The sequence below is a fragment of the Bubalus kerabau genome, chromosome X (assembly GCF_029407905.1).
Source record: "Bubalus kerabau isolate K-KA32 ecotype Philippines breed swamp buffalo chromosome X, PCC_UOA_SB_1v2, whole genome shotgun sequence".
NCBI lineage: Eukaryota > Metazoa > Chordata > Mammalia > Artiodactyla > Bovidae > Bubalus > Bubalus kerabau.
The window spans coordinates 156,234,383-156,251,753 of record NC_073647.1 but is presented as its reverse complement, the minus strand read 5'-3'; the positions used below and the strand labels follow the sequence as shown (position 1 = coordinate 156,251,753).

Sequence of the window (17,371 nt, the reverse complement as noted above, 5' to 3'; positions counted from 1 at the left end):
TACAATAATGTCACCTATATACCTATTAGAATGGCTAAATTAAAAATAGTAATAATACCAAAGGTTGGTGAGCACATGGAGAATGAGATCAGTCATACATTGCTGATGGGACGAGAAACACTCTGGAAAAAAGAGTACACCAGTAGTTTCTCACAAAACTATACACCCATTTAGCATATAACTCAGCAATTATACTTTTCAACATTTATTCCAGGGAAATGAAAGCTCATGTTCACAAAAAAACCTGTACATGACTCTTCATAGCAGTTTTATTTGTAATAGCCAAAAACTAGAAAAAACCTGAAGGTCCTTCAATAGGTTAATAAACCATGATACCTCCACTCTATGGAATACTACTCAGCAATAATAAAGAACAAATTATTGGTTCACACAAAAAATCTGGATGGTTCTCAAGGGAGTCATGCTGAGTGAAAAAGGCCAATCTCAACAGGTTATATACTATATCATTCCATTTAAATAGCATTCTTGAAATGACAAAATTATAGAGATGAACATATTAGTGGTTGCCAGGGGATAGGTAGAGGATATCTACCTATAGGATATCCCCTTCCAGGGGAAAGGAGGGATATAGCTATGTCGGGATGTAGCTGTGTCTATGAAAGATTGCATAAGGAATCCTGGTTAAAAAAAAAAAAAAAACTGTCTTCTATCTTGACTGTGGTGGCCACACGAGTCTACATAAGTGATAGAACTACACGTACAGTACACACAAGCACACACACCACATACACACTAGTGCAAGTAAAATTGGTGAAATCTTAATACAATCCATGGATTATATCAATGTCAGTTTTCTGGTTATGATGTTCTGCTATACTTATGTAAGATACTATTGGGAGAAATTAGTTGAAGGATATATGGAATCTATTTTATTTCTTATAATTGTATGTGAATCTATAATTATCTCAAGAGAAAAAATTAAAGAAAATCAAGTCAGCAATATATGAAAATGAATGTGAAACAGGAAGTGAGGGTGGCAATGTCCAATCTGATTCCAAGGTTTCATAAGTTTTACAGTCTCCCACAGAAGCACACACCCCATTAGAACATAATAGTGATTCTTCCTCAAGAAAGGTTTTGTGAGAAGTCTGAAAGACTCTTGACTGAACCAAGCGAATGGGTTTTCCAAATGAGACCATCAGAGTAAGACACAGTCAGATGGATTGGCAAGTTTAATGTTGTCCCCATCTCTGCCTTCCCCTGGTGCCCTGTCAGGTAGGAGGAAGCTTCTGATGAAAAGTAGATCAGTTAAAAGAAAAACAAAGAAGCTAAAATTTTTGCACATCTGAAAGTAGTAAGTTTATGTATGATGCTGCTACACATAATTAAAAAAAAAACAAATACTAAAACCTTCTCTAACACCGTCTCCACAATTCCATTTCAAAAAATCTGTTCTAGCGTATTCTGCTTAGATGAAGATGTACCAAGGAAGAATTCAAAAAGATCAGTGCAGCCAGAAGCTCTCAAAGAAAGCAGTCATGCAGATTGCTCCCTTAACACTTTATTGAACAAAGAACACTCTGTAGAACATATGATGGGCTAGGTCTACACTGCATGCAGTAAAGCTGAACATGACAATAGTTCAATGTGAAGTGTTAAACAAAATTAGGGTTTTGCATTGTACAAAACTTCTTATGTAGCTGTCATGCAAGAATAATGCATTAAATTCAGCTTTTTCACCAATCATCCATCAGTTCAGTTCAGTTGCTCAGTCGTGTCCGACTTTTTGTGACTCATGGACTGCAGCATTTCAGTGGTATGTATTTCAAACAAATTAGTTACACTGAAAATACTCAAACATCTTTCAACTTATCTTGGATGCCAAATAAAATCTTAGTACAAATATCAAAAATGCTGGTCACCCCAAAAGACAGACTGCCAAACTCAAAAGAATATAAGTTCCAAAATACTGTTTATTAAGTTGGATGAAGGCAAGAACTATCAGTTATTGCAAAATTCATGTAAGAACACTTAATAGTCCAGCTATAAGCATTTCTTTTAAGTTTCTCACATTAATGAGTGCTGTTTATAGTATTAAAATTCTATCACTCAAGCATCAACGATTACATTTCAGAAAAAGGAAATCATTTGTGCCATCTTTCTACAAAAGAGAAAACATTATAATAAACAGAACTAGTATCTATAATAGGATACACTGTGGGTTGGGGGGTAAAAGAAAAACAGTGCTTTACTTTTATGGTAGAAATTATGTAATGTAAATATCATTTTGACCCTTAACAAAAAAATCCATGAGAAAAACTCAAATTTGAACCCTGTGTGCGTTATTTTAAAATCTATGTTCGTGAGTTTATACTGCATCTGTTTATACCAATACATGGCAAATATCTATCAGTTTCACATACACTGAACCATTCTAGGGGAATATGGGGAGAAAAAGGCCTTACTTATGCATCACCTAGTACAACTTTTACTTATGAAAATGCAAGTTCTTTGAGTCAATGACTTTAAATACCAACATGTACCTCTGTTAATTCCCTTCTCTCCATCCTCCTATCCCCAGCATCTCGAAAGAACTAGTCTAATGCCTTTGTATCTGCTAAGATTTGTCAATGAGGTCGTTGAGTACCACCTCCACTGAAACAAAAGTACACTGTCTATTGCACCTTCCTTTTCTTTAACAAGTGAGCAGAACTGTAATGCTTCCAACCACCTGTCTAGATCTCTAGGTAATTTATACTGCTGCTGGCGTGTCTGCTAGCTCTGCAGAATGGCTGCTTGTCTACAATGGCCAGTGGCCAGTAGCTAGATATTTTTTGGAGTTATGCTTGTTATCAGGGAAATCAGAAGTTTATGTATGTTAGAGACAGTCCCATTCAAACTTGCTATGTGCTGTAATTAGCAAGGTTTTGCTCACTTCCTTGTCTGCTGTAACTGTGGCAGAAAGAACTGTTTTTGTCTCTGGGAACCAGTTCGTGCCTGTGAGGAAACATGGTGGAAAGAGGAATAGTTGATGAGGAGTCACTGGAGGGGCTTGGCAGACCAGATGAAAGGCTCACTCTCTGGATCCTTCAAATGGTTTTTAATGCTCTTGAGTAAGACAGAGAAAAGATCAATGATATTCAAGGCAAGAGACATGAAGGAAATCAGCAGCATGAAGTAGATGAAGATGTTTTTCTCTGTGGGGTGAGAGAGGAAGCAATCCACCTGATGCAGCAGGGGTCTCGTTTGCAAGTGTAAACCACATTCAGGCTAAATCCCTAGATGTACCACTGGATTAGCAGGAAAAGCACCTCAAAGACAGACTTGAAGATGCAGATGGTATAGGTTTACAGCAAGCCTCCACTCCCACCATTTTCACCTTGCCGTGTTCTTCAAGGCCATACTTGAACTTCCTGATTTCAATTTCCTCTTAGGGCATCTCTACAACTGCACCATTGGTTTGGGCAACTTTGAGTTCCTCCTCTTTCTTATTCAACTTGTCCTCCTTTTGCATCACACAGGACACATGGACTAGGTACAAGAGTGTGGGGACAGATGCAAATATAATCTGCGAGACTCAGAAGTGCATGTGAGAGATTGAGAAGGACTTATCATAGCAGACGTTTTCACAACCAGGTTGCCCAACATTACAACTAAAGGCAAACTACTCATCATGTCAGGCTGACTCAACTGCTGTTCCCAGTAGCAGGATTCTGAAAACGCAAAGGACTGAGAGCCATACCATCCCTCTAGCTGTGAACCCTGTCAAGGAGTTGGACTAAAGCACTCTGGTAACTCATGCTGCCTGTTCGCTGTTCTTTCCCTTAAAAGCGAAGTAGGTATGCCAAGACTGCACTCCTTAGAGGATGAAGTAAAATGAAAAAGCACTCAGAACTGTCTAAAGCTTACAAGTCTGCTACTCTTTGGTACCTTCCTCATTCTTTCCCCTAACGAAAGGCAATTGCTGATACCTGATAAAAACTAATGTGGATTCATTTTCCATACATGGTGAGTAAATATTCTTAAATAAGAATGTACATATATCAATAATGTGACAAGTTACATAAACAGGGGAACAAAATATACACATTTAAATATCTCCAATTCCAGAATAAGGTAATCTTCAAAGATTAAAACTCAAGCACAAAAACTGAATTAAAAATTTACATGTATATATTGGCTGATTCATTTTCAGATGTATCGGGCCATCGTCTCCAGATAATGATATTCATCCCAGCATTATTTATGGGTGCCTAGTAGGTGTCACGGATGATAATGGGTACTGGTTCCTACTATGAGTCCTTCAGAGCTCACAATCAACTAGGGAGAACAGATGAGCAAAAGCACAGTATTTTATTGATTATCACAATTAATTGACTGTAAGATAAATCATTATTTTATTTACCATTCAGAAAGCAATCAGGGCATCCAAGGTAAGATGTGCCCTAATTTCAGAATTGGGGGGGGTAAATGTATACTTAGAATCAATGAAAAAGGTTTGGTAAATGAATATACTAGTGCAAATTTAAGTAAGTGTCAAGAGGAAACAAACAGGCACTGACAGAGATTAGCAGAACAAAATCCACATCAGAATGTATAGAGTCAGCCAAGCAAAGACTGGAAAAACTGCTGCGTGTGAAGAAGCAGCATGAGCAAAAATTTGAAGAGGGAAGGACTCACTGTACTCAAGGAGCTCAAAGGCAGGCAGTATGGTTACCAGGTAGTAGACAGAGGTGGCAGAATATGACAAAGGAGGCTACCTCAGGCATCAGCAGAGAATCCCAGAGGCAAAAAGTGAAATCACACTGTGAGGCCATCAGAGACAGTAGTAATGGCAGTTGGGGGAGCTCTAGGGGACGGGGGGAGAGTTGAGGGAGGAAACAGGATGCGACTGAGGGATATACAAATCAGTACAGAGACAAGGGTTCTGGGTAATGGATGACCAGTGAATTTTGGTGGTGTCAAAAGATGTCAGGAATCATGGGTCTGATCCTGAGAGCCTCTGGAGAGGGGAAGGCAATCTGTACCAGTGCTGTGGTCCTGAATGCTGTGGTACATAAAGGGGCATTTTACAAGGATAGCTGCCATTCCAGTCAGCAGAGAGTAGACCAGCAAGATCAGAACCAAAAAGGGGAGCTGCTACTCTCTCCTCATCTGGGCTGAAGTCAGGTCTCCGCCAACAGGGGCCTCAATTTAAATACTTATCTGCTGAATGTGGACCATTATCTTCCTTTCAATTGTTAGCACATGGAAGCTTTTTTGTAAAGACTACAATACTGACACTGTGTTCATTCTTCCTGGTTTCTTCTAAGATAGTGTTTTAATATATCAAGAGCTTTTAAAAAAATTTCAGGAGCAGCAATTCTGATACCATCCAACAAAGTGCTGTGAGTAGGTGGAACCTGCATGGGACACAACATACACCTGCCGAGCCACTACTGAAGACCTTCTATTCTTTCTCCACTTCCTCCTGACAGTCCTCTTTCTTTATAAGTAATGTCTCTGAGGAAAAAGCCTAGGGAGAAGTTTCTTCCTCTAATACAGAGCATGCCATACAAACAGATCTTACCTTAAAATGAAGGACCACAGCTAACTGATTATCACATAGGAAATATAACTATTTTCAACCAAATTATTTCAATATAGCACTGCCTCATCATTTTAAAAACAAACTTTATTTTGGGGCTCCAAAATCACTGCAGATGGTGACTGCAGCCATGAAATTAAAAGACGCTTGCTCCTTGGAAGGACAGTTATGACCAACCTAGACAGCATATTAAAAAGCATAGACATTACTTTGCCAACAAAGGTCCATCTAGTCAAGGCTATGGTTTTTCCAGTAGTCGTGTATGGATGTGAGAGTTGACTACAAAGAAAGCTGAGTGCTGAAGAATTGATGCTTTTGAACTATAATGTTGGAGAAGATTCTTGAGAGTCCCTTGGACTACAAGGAGATCCAACCAGTCAATCCTTAAGCAAATCAGTCCTGAATATTCAGTGGAAGGACTGATGTTGAAGCTGAAATTCCAATACTTTGGCCACCTGATGCGAAGAGCTGACTCATTTGAAAAGACCTTGATGTTGGGAAAGACTGAAGGCTGGAGAAGAAGGGCATGACGGAGGATGAGATGGTTGGATGGCATTACCGACTCAATGGACATGAGTTTGAGCAAGCTCTGGGAGTTGGTGGTGGACAGGGAGGCCTGGCGTGCTGCAGCCCATGGGGGTCACAAAAAGTCGGACATGACTGAGTGACTGAACTGAACTTATTTAGTATATTAACATAACTATATTTTAATTCTCCCTCTTTAAAAAATCAAATAATTAAAAAATTATTCCCAAAGGTAAATGTTCATTTCAAACAATCAGGAAAATTAAGAGGAAAATATTTCTTAAAGTAAACATAATATGAATCTGCCAATTAATGAGCAATCTTAAATACCATGCAGTTTACTTGTTTCTTGGTTTAACAGCTGTTCCTCACAGTAGATTCAGTGAGAAAAATAAAACTTAAAATGAAACCTAAGAAGGGGTGCAAGGTTAATGCATTTTACAATGTCAACCACTCAAAGTTGGTTACAACTGTTCTCCAAGGATAAGAACTGAAGCCTCCCAAAATGTAATTTTTTAGCAAGTAATCAAATTATAAGATTTAAAAGCACACCCAGTGCTTTCTCAGTTGCTTAAATAATACATTTTAGCCAAACTGTCCTCTATCAGGCAGACTCTGGAAGTAATCCTATTAAGCTAAAATTACCAAGATGTATACATAATTAATACATTCTTCAAGGTTAATTGAAAATAGACCATTCACAGCATAAAAGTTGGTCATTTATTCTCATTAGTTTTTCAAATTTAACCAATACTTAGTCCCAAAGATTTCAAAATGCTTTTAAAAACTGAGTTACTTCTTCAAAAACAAGTGGGGTAAAGAAACAACAAATGAAGGTTAAAGAAAATAATCCCTGAAACTACTTTAGCATGGTTTATAGAAGGTATCTGATAAAACAAAAAACAGTGCTGGGGTGGGAGCGGGTGCAAAAAATAAAAAATTCTAGTTAATTTAGGATGAAGTTATTGGGAATTTTCTAGAATGACATGAAGTTCTTAATTTTTACAAATCTTTGGCTCTGAAAAAGTTCTTACTAAGCACTTTTAAAATACACAGATCGGAGATTTAAAGGGATGAAAATAACTGAGAATGAGTCATCTAGCTAAGCAAATGGCTCATACGGAAGTTAAAAGCCTCTTGTTGAACATTATTTTAAAACTGGACAACGTGTTTCCAATTTGAAATTACAAATATAAAACTTTAGGTTTTAGCTCCAATACATAAAGTGCTTGGGTACTGTCAGTCCTATCCTTACGACAAGAAAAAATCCAAATAAACTGCCAATCAACAGCTTTTATTAGACTTATCAGAGAATTGAGGACACATGGCAAACTGAACTACTGAAATCTGGAGAGACAGGCAAATGCAGAGAATCACATCCAAGATCAGTTTACCTGGAACAGAAGGTGTTGGAGTAATACACTAGTAAGAAAATTTAAACCGTAATTTTGAAAAAAGATTATGCATGAGAACTCTTGGAGGCCCAATCTTAGGAAAGCCTCTATATTCTAATGGCTTTACCTCCAGGAACCTTATCAAGTTCTGAGTGTAAAGATCCAACAACAATCTCCTCCCCTTTTGGGTAAGAGGAAGAGAGAAGTAACCATTTTGAAATGCACCCATGGGAAAGGTAACAGTTTTGAAATAAGCCTAGAAGGTTCTCCTTAACAAAGGCCAATATTCCAAGGGAAAATTTACCCAAGCCTTTTATACTGTCCTGGGAGAGGGGGAATTAGCCAAATACAGACTCCTCTAGCCTCAGTTCAATTCAGTCACTCAGTCATGTCCCACTGTTTGTGATCCCATGGACTGCAGCATGCCCGGCCTCCCCGTACATCATCAACTCCTGGAGTTCACCCAAACTCATGTCCATTGAGTTGGTGATGCCATCCAACCATCTCATCCTCGGTCATCCCCTTGTCCTCCTGCCCTCAATCTTTTCCAGCATCAGGGTCTTTTCAAATGAGTCAGCTCTCCACATTAGGTGGCCAAAGTACTGGAGTTTCACCTTCAACATCAGTCCTTCCAATGAACACCCAGGACTGATCTCCTTTAGGATGGACTGGTTGGATTTCCTTGCAGTCCAAGGGACCCTCAAGAGTCTTTTCCAACACCATAGTTTAAAAGCATCAATTCTTCAGTGCTCAGCTTTCTTTATAGCCCAACTCTCACATCCATACATGACCACAGGAAAAACCATAGCCTTGACTAGATGGACCTTTGTTGGCAAAGTAACGTCTCTGCTTTTTAATATGCTGCCTAGGTTGGTCATAACTTTCCTTCCAAGGAGTAAGTGTCTTTTAATTTCATGGCTGCAATCACCATCTGCAGTGATTTTGGAGCCCAGAAAAATAAAGTCAGCACTGTTTCCACTGTTTACCCAACTATTTGCCATGAAGTGATGGGACCAGATGCCATGATCTTTGTTTTCTGAATGTTGAGCTTTAAGCCAACTTTTTCACTCTCCACTTTCACTTTCATCAAGAGGCTCTTTAGTTCTTCTTCACTTTCTGCCATAAGGGTGGTGTCATCTGCATACCTCTAGCCTTGTTTCACCTAAAAGGAAGAAGGTTGCAGTCCAGGGCTCAGGCCCACCAAAAGACTAACATTTGGTTCTAACATCATAAAACACTTCCCCTTCCCCACATTCTACCACCATGTCACCAAAGAGCCACAATAACAACAGATTACAACAGAAAGAGTTGCAAGAAACAGATTCTATTTAAAAAGGACTTCTTAGAGAAACCCTGAGATAATGGGGGAGAAATATTTTAAAAATAAAGAAACTAGAGGACTGAAAGGGAAAGGGAAAGGGAAGCTGCTCAGTCGTGTCTGACTCTTTGCGACCCCATGGACTGCAGCCTAACAGGCTCCTCCGTCCATGGGATTCTCCAGGCAAGAGTACTGGAGTGGGGTGCCATCGCCTTCTCTGAGAGGAAACTGAAGCCTCTGGCATATACACGTTTAACATTAAACACAGTCTAACTTCTACCCAAATTAACATGAAACCTTACATTACGGGCATATTTACCTCTGTTTCTATTATCCAATATGTCCTACCTGGCTTTTAAAAAACAGTAAAAAGTATGCTAGAAGGCAAGGGAAAACACTGAGGAGATTAAGCATCAGAACAAGACTTAGACTAGTCACAGATTTGGGGAATAATTTCAGATAACAACTATCATTACTATCAAAGCACTCGAATGGAAAAGGGAGACAACATGCAAGAACAGATGACTAATGTAAGAATATACAACTTTAAGGAAAAATTAAAAGGAAATGCTAACAATCAAAAACACCATAACAAAAATGAATAATACTTTTAATGGACTCATCAGTAGACTGGACATGGCCAAGGAAGCAATCAGTGAGTTTAAAGATATGTCAGAGAAATTTCCCAAACTAAAATGCAAACAGAAAAAGGAGAAAAGAATATCCAAGAACTATGTGACAATTACAAAAGGTGTCACTGAAATACCAGAAGAAGGAGACAAAAGAGAAGAACTATTTGAAGGAATAACTGCTGAGAATCTTCCAAAATCAATGTCTTCCAAATCAAAGACACCAAATGATACATCCAAGAAGCTCGGAGCACACCAAGTAAGATAAATACCTGAAATCTCTACACCTAAACATACTGTATTCAAACTACAGAAAATCAAATGCAAAGAGAAAATTATGAAAGAAGTCAGAGGGGGCAAAAATACCTTACTTATAGAAAACAATAAGTACATTTGACTTCTTCTCAGAAGCCAGAAAATGAAATAGTTAGTGGTGAAAGAAAAAAAAATAAACGAATCTAGAAAGCATTCAGTGATATTATCCTTCAAAAGTGAAGGAGAAATACTTTCTCAGATAAACAAAAACTGAGGGAATTTGTCACTAGTGGACCTGCCTAGTAGAGACTGTTTTTAAAAGTTCTTTAGAGAAAGAAAACGACATAGATCAGAAAGTCAGATCCACACAAAGAAGGAAAGAAATCATTGAAGAAGGCATAAATGAAGTTTAAAAAAATCTATTTTTCTTATTCTTAATAGATACTTGTTCTAAATAACAATGTGTGTGCGAGCTCAGTCGTGTTCGACTCTTTTCAACCCCATGGACAGTAGTCCACCAGGCTCCTCTGTCCGTGGGATTCTCCAGGCAAGAATACTGGAGTGGGCAGCCATTTCCTACTCCTCTAATAATAGTAATAGTGTATCTGCTGATTATAGCAAATGGATATGTAAAATGAAAGGTACCTCTACTATCTGAAAAGCAGATAACAGTTATCTGACAGTAGACTTAGACAAGTTGTAAATATACACTGTTAACTCTAGAGCAACAACTAAAAACCCTTTTAAAAAGAAATATACTGGATATGCTGAGAGGAGATAAAATAGAATCATACAAAATGGTCAACTGAAATCAGGGAAGGCAGAAAAAGGGGACCAATTATTGATTTTAGAAAAAGGAGTATAACAAATAGAAAAGTAATAAACATGGTTCATATTAATCCAAGTATATATATATATATAAAATACTCACTTTAAATGTGAATGGCCAAAATACACCAATTAAAAGAGACTGTCAGAATAGATTTTTAAAACTCACATTAAATATAAAGATACATCTAGGTTAAAAGCAAAAGAACGAAGAAAGATATACCCTGTTATTGTAATATTAATCAAAAGAAAGCTGAAGTGGCTATATTAGTTTTAGACAAAGACTTTAGAACAAGAAAAATTAACAGGATAAAGAGGGGCATTAGAAAATGATATACTCTCTAAGGCGGCACAACAATCCTTAATATGTATGCATCAAACAAGCATCAAAATGTATGAGGCAAAAGACAGAACTGCAAAGAGAAATAAACAAATCCACTATTATAGTTGGATACTTCAACACCTCCATTAGGTAACTGACAGATCCAGCAGGCCAAAAAAAAGAAAAAAATGAATAAAGATAGGTGAATTGAATAGTACCATCAATCAACCAGATCTACCTGCTATTGATGTAACACTTTATCCAACAACAGCAGAATACATATTATTCTCAAGTCACATGGAATATTCATCAATATAGACCAAATTCTGCACCACAAAACACAACTTAACAAAATTCAAAGAATAAAAATCACACAGAGTATATTCTCACAGCACAATGGAAATAAACTAGAAATCAGTAACAAAAAGCTGGAAAATCTCAAAATATTTAACTATTAAACAATACACTTCTAAATATACATAGGTCAAAGAAGAAATCTAAAGAGGATTTTAAAAATATTTTTAACTAAATGAAAATCAAAATCAAAATCTATATAATGCAGCAAAAGCAGGCCTTAGAGAAAAGTTTATAGTATTGTATACATATATTCTAAAAGAAAACAGGCTTAAAATTGATAACCTACACTTCTACCTTAGGAAATAAGGCAAAGAAGGACAACTTAAGACTAAAGCAAATGGATAAGAGAGTAGAACAGTAAAAATTATAGCAGTAATCAAAATTGAAAACAGGAACTCAACAGTGAAAAATGAGTGGAGACAATAGATGGTTCTTTAAAAAAACTGATAAAATTGATAAACCTTTGACAAGATAACCAAGAAAAGAGAGAGAGAAGACACAAATTATTAATAACAGAAATGAAAGAAGAGCCATCATTACAAATCACATGGACATTAAAAGGATAATAAAGGAATATTATAAACAAATCTACGCCTACATACTTGATAACTTAGATAAGTGAACTAATTCCTTGAAAAAAACAATCAACATTTATACAAGGAAAATTAATAGATGATGTGAATAGGCCTATATCTATGAAAGGAAGAAATTCTCTACAATCTCTTCCAGAAATAAAAGTAGAAAAATTACTTCAATGAGAACTCTATGAGGCCACATTAGGGTATTACCAATCCTGAAACCAGGTAAAGACATTAAAAGGCAAATTATATGAAGTAGTGGCTTCCCTTGTGGCTCATCTGGTAAAGAATCTGCCTGCAGTGTGGGAGACCTGGGTTCGATCCCTGGGTTGGGAAGACGCCCTGGAGAAGGGAACAGCTACCCATCCAGTATTCTGGCCTGGAAAATTCCATGGACTGTATAGTCCATGGGGTCGCAAAGAGTCGGACAGGACTGAGCAACTTTCACTTTCACCCACGTGGACTAGACACAGAAATCTGCAACCAATAGTATCAAATCAAATTCAGCAATGTACAAAAAGAAATACACATCTCAACCAAGTGGGATTTATCTCAGATGTGCAAGGCTGGTTCAACATCCTAAAATTAATTCATAATCAACAGATGAAAGTAAAACCACATGATTATATCAAGTGATGTAGAAAAGCATTTGACAAAACCCATTCATGATAAATACTCTTAGCAATCTTAGAGAGAACTTCCTCAACTTGATAAATGACATTTAAAACAAACCTACAAGCTAAAAACATCATATTTAATGGTGAGAAACTGCATGCCTTCCCACTAAGCTCAGAAAAAGACAAGAATGTCTCTTCTCATCATTTGTATTCAACACTGTACTGGAATTCATAACTAATACAAAACAAGTAAAGGAAAAAACAGGTATACAGATTGGGAAAGAAGAAATAAAACTATTTTGTTTGCAGATGACATGACTGATTATGAAGAAAATCCCAAAGAATCTACCCGCCCCCTCAAAAGAAAACCCGCTGAAACTAATAAGCAATTCTAGCAAGTTCATATGATACAAAGCTAATATACAAAGTCAACTGCTTTCCTATATACTAGCAATGAACTGCGGAGAAGGCAATGGCACCCCACTCCAGCACTCTTGCCTGGAAAATCCCATGGACGGAGGAGCCTGGAAGGCTGCAGTCCATGGGTCACTCAGGGTTGGACTTGCGACTTCACTTTCACTTTCATGCATTGGAGAAGGAAATGGCAACCCACTCCAGTGCTCTTGCCTGGAGAATCCCAGGGACGGCGGAGCCTGGTGGGCTGCCGTCTATGGGGTCACACAGAGTTGGACACAACTGAAGTGACTTGGCAGCAGCAGCAGCAATGAACTGGATTTTAAAAAGTAAAAACAGGACGTCCTTGTGGTACAGTGGATAGGATGTGCCGGCTAATGCAGGGGACACAAGTTTGATCCCTGGCCCAGGAAGATTCCACATGCCATGGGCAACTAAAGCCCATGAACCACACCAACAGAGTACACATTCTAGGGTCTGCAAGCCACAATTAATGAGCTTTCAAGCCTAGAGCCTGTGCTCCCAACAAGAGAAGCCACTGCAACGAGAAGCCTGTGCACCATAACAAAGGGTAGCCCCTGCTTATCACAATTAGAGAAAGCTTGAATGCAGCAAAAACCTAGCACAGCCAAAAATAAATAATGTTTTTTAAAAAATTAAAAACAATACCATCTATATCATCACCAAAAGAAAAAAATACTTAGCAATAAATCTAACAAAACAATTATAAGATATGCATGTAAAAAACTAAATAATTGTTGAAAAATTAAAATGAGAAAAATGCAGAGATATTCTGTACTCGTTGATTAGAAGACACAATATTGTTAAGATGTCAATTCTCAACTCAGTCTACAGATTTAATGTGACCCCAATCCAAGCAAGCTATTTTGTGGATACCAACAAACTGATTTAAAAGATAATACAGAAAGGAAAAAGACCTGGCATAGCCAATACAATATTGAAAAAGAACAACAAAATTGAAAGACTGACACTACCTGACTTGAAGACTTACTGTAAAGCTGCAGTAAATCAAGAGAGTATAATATTGGTGAAGAACAGACATAAAGATAGATCAATGAAACAAAACACAGATCCCAAAAACAGACTCAACTCAAACACAGGTGATCTTTGATAAATAAGCAGTGACAATCCAATGGAGACAGAAGTCCTTTCAACAAATGGTTGAAATAACCTAATCAAAAATGGGCCAAGGACTTGACATTTCTCCAAAGACTTACAAAGAGCCAAGAGCACATGAAAAGATGTCCAACATCACTAATCATTCAGTTCAGTTCAGTCGCTCAGTCGTGTCCAACTCTTTGCGACCCCATGAATCCTAGCACGCCAGGCCTCCCTGTCCATCACCAACTCCTGGAGTTCACTCAGACTCACGTCCATCAAGTCAGTGATGCCATCCAGCCATCTCATCCTCTGTCGTCCCCTTCTCCTCCTGCCCCCAATCCCTCCCAGCATCAGACTCTTTTCCAATGAGTCAACTCTTCACATGAGGTGGCCAAAGTACTGGAGTTTCAGCTTTAGCATCATTTCTTCCAAAGAACACCCAGGGCTGATCTCCTTCAGAATGGACTGGTTGGATCTCCTTGCAGTCCAAGGGACTCTCAAGAGTCTTCTCCAACACCACAGTTCAAAAGCATCAATTCTTCGGCACTCAGCTTTCTTCACAGTCCAACTCTCACATCCATACATGACCACTGGAAAAACCATAGCCTTGACTAGACGGACTTTTGTTGGCAAAGTAATGTCTCTGCTTTTGAATATGCTATCTAGGTTGGTCATAACTTTCTTCCAAGGAGGAAGCGTCTTTTAATTTCATGGCTGCAGTCACCACCTGCAGTGATTTTGGAGCCCAGAAAAATAAAGTCTGACACTGTTTTCCCATCTATTTCCCATGAAGTGATGGGACCAGATGCCATGATCTTAGTTTTCTGAATGTTGAGTTTTAAGCCAACTTTTTCACTCTCCTCTTTCACTTTCATCAAGAGGCTTTTTAGTTCCTCTTCACTTTGTGCCATAAGGGTGGTGTCATCTGCATATCTGAGGTTATTGATATTTCTCCTGGCAATCTTGATTCCAGCTTGTGCTTCTTCCAGCCCAGCGTTTCTCATGATGTAGTCTGCATAGAAGTTAAATAAGCAGGGTGACAATATACAGCCTTGACGTACTGCTTTTCCCATTTGGAACCAGTCTGTTGTTCCATATCCAGTTCTAACTGTTGCTTCCTGACCTGCATACAAATTTCTCAAGAGCCAGGTCAAAACCATAATATGACACCGCTATAGACTAGGATGACTGCAGTAAAAATAATAATAATAGTAAGGAAACACATATTGGTGAAGATGTGGAAAAACTGGAATCTTTGTACAGTGCTGGCAGAAATGTAAAGTGGTCCAGCCACTGTAGAAAAGTTATGTGATTCCTCAAAAACGTTAAATACAGAATTCTCATATTACCTAGCATTTTCACTTCTTGGTATATAACCCAAAAGAACTGAAAATCGGGACTCAAACAAAACTCAATCACAAAAGTTCACAGCAACACTATTCACAATAATCAAAAGGTGAAAACAACCTAAACATTCTTCTACAGATAAATGGATAAACAAAATGTGGTATGGCCACACAACGGAATATTACTCAGTCATAAAAAAAGGAATGAAGTAATGATACAGGCTACATGGATGAATCTCAAAAACATTACACTAAGTGAAAGAAGTCAAATTCAAATGGCCACAAATTGTATGTGATTCCCTTTATATGAAATATCCAGAATAGGTAAATCTATAGAGACAGAAAGCAGATTTGTGTTTGCCAGAGACAGAGAAAGTGAGAAACAGTGAGTACTTAATGGGTATAGGGTTTTTCTAGGGGGTGATAAAGTGTTTTGAAACTTGATAGAGGTAGTGATTGTACGATATTGTGAATGTACTGAATGGTACTGAGCTGTACCCTTTAAAATGGTTTTATATTATGTGAATTTTACTTCCATTTTTTTTAAAAGGTCACAACACTGTAACTCAACTGCATGTCAATTAAAAATATAAGGGCCTATGTGGTTTACTTCCTGGCTCAAGCACCTACTAACTTGTATGGCTTTTAGGAAATTAACCTATTTGAGCATCAGTTTCCTCCATTTTAAAGGAAGGTAATTCTTTCTAACTTTTATAGCTGTTATGAGGATCTAAAGAGTAATGAAAATAAAACACCAAGCCCAGCACAATGCCTGGAAGTTAAGAGATACTTGAAACAGAGATTATTACTATTGCTTCTTCTCATTTATGGTCACTTGAATTATACAATATTAGGAAGTTATCTCAAGTTTCTTTGCCTCTAAAGAATTTTCCTCTTCATATTTGTGAGAATGTCCTTCTCATGAACTCAAGTTACCTTTCATAGTCTCGGTGAAGATTGTTTTCTTCTTTGTATTCACCTCTGAATGAAAAGAGAGCTATTCAGGCCAGTGATGAAACACAGTCAGAGTGAATAGACTGCATGTGTCTCTGTATGTCCAGTTCCTAGAAAGTCCAATTCTCCATTCTGATACTTGATCGTTAAAGAGGGAACCAATATAAAACTTCCTACTTAAACAGCCAAAAGATTTACTCAAGCTCAGCTCAAGGGAAAAATAATTTTCAGTGGAAGTTCCACACTTTATTAACTCTATTTCTCAGACTCCAAGAGCACCAAGGGCAAAGAGACAAACAGAAACTGAGATTGCTGGCCCACTGAGGCCACTGTTCTGCTTCCACTGTATTCTCCTAGTTAGGGCTTGCTTAGCATGAGAGTCAGCAAACTTCTGTTCAGGAAGGGTCACAAAATAAATACACTATTTTAGACTTTGTATGTCATACAGTCTCTGTTGAAATTACTCTGTCATTTTAGTGCAAAAGCATCCATAGAAAAAACATAAGTGAATGAGCATGGCTAGGTTCCATAAAATAAGTGGCAGGCCAGATTTGGCCCACAGGCACTCAACAGATTTTTCCTAAAAAGATATTCGGTTCAATTTTACTTTACAATATCATGCCTTGAACACAGTGCTTTAAGTAGAAGAAGTAGAAAGCCTTTTTTTTTTTTTTTTTTTTTAATTAAAATACTTTAACATAGGGAACAAACCTTTTTTTTTAACCTTTAAGTTAAGAAATAGTAAAGCTCAAAACCACTGTAGAATATGAACTATAGCTTCTAATATTCAGGGGTGGATTATTTTTATATAAAAATAGATCCCCATGCACTACTTTCAAGTTACTGATTCCAACAACTCATCAAGAGTTATGATGAACTATTTAAAAGTATCCACTATATAGGCATTTGTTGATCAGCCAATGTCTATATATTTTGGGCTTGTGTAGAAAAATGACTGACACTCATTTTTTGGTCCCTGAAGCTTTAAAGTTACATTAAAGAACCAGTTAAATCTCTTAAGCATAGACATTTATCAAAGACTAATGAAATTACTCATCTTAAGAAGGTATAGAAAGAATGCTCTCTTACAGAAGGGAATAATTATGTTTTTATGACTGGCAGAAGGGGGAACTTTAAAGTCCACCTTGTGCTCCAGCCAACTCA

General features: G+C 37.6%; 1 protein-coding gene and 1 pseudogene across 6 annotated transcripts in view; both read right to left on the bottom strand.

Annotated features, from left to right (window-relative positions):
* The window catches only part of CDKL5 (cyclin dependent kinase like 5), a 182,121-nt gene that overhangs the window by 91,895 nt on the left and 72,855 nt on the right, over nucleotides 1-17,371 (bottom strand). The window lies entirely within an intron of this gene.
* LOC129639854 (gap junction alpha-1 protein-like) lies at nucleotides 1,920-4,273 on the bottom strand (annotated as a pseudogene).